Source organism: Hyposmocoma kahamanoa, unplaced genomic scaffold (genome assembly GCF_003589595.1).
Source record: "Hyposmocoma kahamanoa isolate Upper Pololo Valley unplaced genomic scaffold, ASM358959v1 91, whole genome shotgun sequence".
Taxonomy (NCBI): domain Eukaryota; kingdom Metazoa; phylum Arthropoda; class Insecta; order Lepidoptera; family Cosmopterigidae; genus Hyposmocoma; species Hyposmocoma kahamanoa.
The window spans coordinates 937,350-942,172 of NW_020654684.1; positions in this window are offsets into that span (position 1 = coordinate 937,350).

The following is a 4,823-nucleotide window of genomic DNA, read 5'->3' on the forward strand; positions in this document are numbered from 1 at the left end:
TACGTACGATTAGCATACAAACACGTGTAGTTCTTGCCTTAATATTGAATGTCTATTTACGTAATTTGAACATTACCATGCATCGGGTCGCAGTACACGTGAACGATGAAACGAATGCGATACAGGGGACGTATAAAAGAAGCGGGGGTGTGCAACTAAATACTTAATTTCGTTTGTTGTTGAAAATCATTTAAACTTTTAGTTCAAGGGTTTTACATCTACACACAAGGGTTTTACATCTCAAAACTTTTTATTTATTATACAATTATATACAATATAATCATAACCGCTCACGCGATGCGCTCCTCCTACCGCAAAATGGCGGCTATTTGGTTTCGCAAATTAGAAAAGCATTCAGTTTAAATACAAGTTTTTATAAATAAAAATTATTATTCTGCATTGCTAAATAAATACCCTCCGTACTACCAACAAAAACATCTCAAATAAAATGCAGTAATACACCGCAAATCCTGCACTTAAAAAGCACTATTGACATTTTTGGTGTACTTGGATAAATATGATAATATTCCGTTTGAGTGGTTCTAACGTTTACCATGAAATTACTCCTTAAAGTATAGTTTATAAACATTTATATTCAGGGTAAACTTAAAAAACGCTACTTACGGTATGCTTTCAATAAATAAACACCGAAATCACCAGCCCAAACAATAACACACACGATTGTCGTGACGTATTTTTGAAGTTGTTTATTTTTTTTAAATGACAGACCCAGGCATTAAAACCTTTATGGTTTGCTAGAGTAGTTACCGAAATAGCAATTAATATTAGTTCTTTTACCTGTTATAACTTCGATATCCGATTAATCGGTATAAAATCATCACCGGCACCTCTAGGTGTGGTATGCGTCTACGGCTGCATGTATCGCGTGAGCGGTTAAGTAAAGAATTTATTACTTTTTTTCCAATACCAAGTGACGGGATGAACAACGTGCGCCTGGTGGTAAGCGACACGCCTATCCATAGCAGTAACAGTGTCACTCAGAGCTTCAAATCGCAAAGATCTGAAAGGCATTGCCACTGCGCCCGTCGCTCTGAGACATATACTGACAAGTTCCATGTTCCTGTAATTTAAACCCGGAACGCAGTAATGCTCACATTACTGCTTGGCGGCAGAAATAGATAAGGTACTTCCCTGGACGAACTTATTCACTAGGAGCTCTACTGCTCCTCAGCTGCTACTGTCCCAATATACTGACTCGAGAGACAGGGAGTTCCGGTGAGACTACGGACTTCCCGGTACGACCAGGGTACGGCGGGTGTCTGAGTCGAGCTCTCCGCCAGTGATACGCGTCTTTGGCAAACCCGGGCTCTGGGTCTGGCATCTGTCTCGTGCGCAGACAGTGAGTTGTTAATAGTTTTAATAATTATGATTATGAGTGTAGTGCGTGTTGAGCGCTTTAGAGTTGCGACGACGCAACGCCCGTGTGCCATCGCTCTAAGGCCGCAAATTCGGAACGGTGGCGCGTTCAGATGTGCAAACGTGTTTATAACACAAAGTAACACAAATGTGTGTGTGTGTGTGTGTGACAAAATACGCGCAAATTTAACACCCCGCTAAACGCACCACCAACGTTGCCAATTTGTGGCCCTAGTCGCTCGTATTCGTACAAAGCGTTTTGCTTCTCCGTTCGTAATGAGTGCCGTAATAAAATTTCATAAATACACTACCGGTATCTATTCCCCGAAAATTACAATTTGGGGTTATTCAAAGCTAAAGTGAATAGGCATTTTGAAACTAACGCATATCTTCGTCGTTTAACATCAGATAACTTTGTGACTGAGTCCATTATTCATTAAATAAGAAAGTTGTTGACTTATCTTAAGAAAACCATCCCCTTGTAACATAATCTGATACCATGCCTTGTCTGGCAAAGTACATAGTGCTTAGTAATTCGTTTACACCCCACGATTTTACTTAATATTGAATAATAAACATTAAAAAAAAATTAGGCAATAGATTATTACGAATATTACTGCATTCCGGTTTTAAAGGCTGTGTGTGCTGGTGAAATGACAGGCATATGGGACTTGTAAACTTAAGTCTCAGGGTGCCAGGCATAGTGGCCATGTCTCTCAGATCTTTGCGTATTACAGCTCTGAGTGGCACTGTGGTATCATAACCGCTCAAGCGATGCGCTCCTCCTACCGCAAAATGGCGGCTATTTGGTTTCGTAAATTAGAAAAGCATTCTGTTTAAATACAAGTTTTTATAAATAAAAATTATTATTCTGCATTGCTAAATAAATACCCTCTGTACTACCAACAAAATCATCTCAAATATAATGCAGTAATACACCGCAAATCCTGCACTTAAAAATCACTTATGAAATTTTTGGTGTACTTGGATAAATATGATAATATTCCGTTTGAGTGGTTCTAACGTTTACCATGAATTATACTCCTTAAAGTATAGTTTATAAACATTTATATTCAGGGAAAACTTAAAAAACGCTTCTTTCGGTATGTTTTCAGTAAATAAACACCGAAATCACCAGCCCAAACAATAACACACACGATTGTCGACGTATTTTTGAAGTTGTTTATTTTTTTTTAAATGACAGACCCAGGGATTAAAAACTGTATGGTTTGCTAGAGTAGTTACCGAAATAGCAATTAATATTAGTTCTTTTACCTGTTATAACTTCGATATCCGATAAATCGGTATAAAATCATCACCGGCACCTCTAGGTGTGGTATGCGTCTACGGCTGCATGTATCGCGTGAGCGGATAAGAAACAAAAGACTATCGAGTTCTCAGGTTTTCGCGATTGTTACACATGGAAATGAATTCAATTAATTATCCCCCTTTACACACTCACTCTATCGCGCGTGATCAGGAGCGTTAAAGTCTGCGGGAAAGCCTGCACGTGCAATCGTGCGCGATTACCTGTTTGAAGTTTTTTAAGCTAACGTTTTTTCGCGCGAGATTGCTCGTGTTCATTTTTATTATAACGGAAGAACGTCCGTGTAAAAGGCAACTTAGGAACGCACGATTGTGCTGGCGAGTGATGACTGCAATCGCACAGTCTTTCCCCTTTATCTTCCAACATCTTTACACGCGCCAAGACATGTCTTTGTAAAGGCCTGTATTTCCTTTAAAAGATTGTAAGTTATAATTTAAAAAAAAGTTATTTTATGACACTAAGTGTCGTGATAAACAAGTCGGCGCCTGGTGGTAAGCGACACGCCTGTTCATAGCAGATACAGTGCCACTCACTTTAAATCACAAATATCTGAGAGACGCTGCCACTATGTGCGTCACCCTGTGATATAAAGTTGGCAAGTACCATGTGCATGTAATTTCTAAGTATGCCGTGACAATGGGATCAGTATAGAGCGAAAGAATAGAATGGTGTAAAATACTTATCTATACCCGACGAGGTTACAATATTGATTGAACCAATTTCCTACCGCTTTTGTGCTCTGCCGATGCATAAATTCACCCAAGCACCACTCCTGCAAGATTGTTCTAAACGTAAAAGCCTGTATAAGTATAGAGGAATTTGGTATCGATCGATGGGTTGTTTAGTTGTAAGGAGATATAATTAAGAAGTTGTTATTACTCCCGATGAATTCGAAAAAAGTTAGAATTTTAATTTTATGAACAACAGATTCTTTTAAAGGGATAATATGGCAAACATTTTGAATTTTTTTTAAATTTTTCGTTTATATTAATATCCTACCTTCAGTAGTATCTTTTGAAAGTTTCTTTCACTGGAGGCGGTCTGTGTTTGTGATAGATTAAATTCGAGCATCTGCCTCAGTATCCTCAGGAAACGACGAATTAAACATCATGGTGGTGGAACAGCCTTATATTCAATAAACGTAATTAATATGTACAATAGGTATATATAACTTAAGATAATGAAAATATCTATTTTACTATACCACTGTAAAGTATCTTAACACGTTAATTTCCACTCACACAATATCGCGTGACGCGAGTTCTCTCCAAACGGCCGATCACGCGTTATCGCGTGGACGTCGCTACCAAGTTTCTAAGCGGAATAATATAGCGGCCACGCGGGAATAATGTATCGACTTTCGTGAGGTGGGAATGACCGCCAACCACTGTCTGTTGTATAATAATTAGTCCAACGAAATAAAATCTAGTAATTCCTTATAAATGTTGATTTTTGATAATTATTTCTTTTTGTATTTGCACGTTATATAAAAAAAATCTATGTAATTATAAAAGACTGATAATTAAAGTTATAATTACTGTATTAAATGTTTTTTATTTGTAAAATACATACTTAACTTATTTTACCGAATTACATATCACGCGATATCGCATTTCCGGCCATGTGGACAATAATTGCATTATGTATGGCCAATCACGCCATATCGCGTGATAGATATTTAAAGTGCAAAATTCCTATGTACATAATAATAAATGTATATAAATAATATATTAACTTCAGCACAATAGAAACTAAAAAAAGGTTTGGCCACCACACATAATTTCAAATTTTACCCGGCAATGAACGTGTTAAAATGATTAGTTATTTATTATACTAAATCCATTGACTTACAATTATATGGACGTCGGGTCCGCGCTAAAAAGTGTCCGCACTTGTAAGGCGCTAAAATCGTATACAGAGCGCCAAACTTCGCTTTAGTCTTCATTTGTTCTACTGACAGCGCGATACTGCGATGACATTACAATTTAAATTTCGAATAGGTTGACTTGGGACATTTTTTTCGTGGTTTTTGTATTAGACCCGTCGTCCATTTATTTGTAAGTCAATGACAAAATCATACTAACATTTCTGAGATATACAGCACCTTGAGGACCTCTTT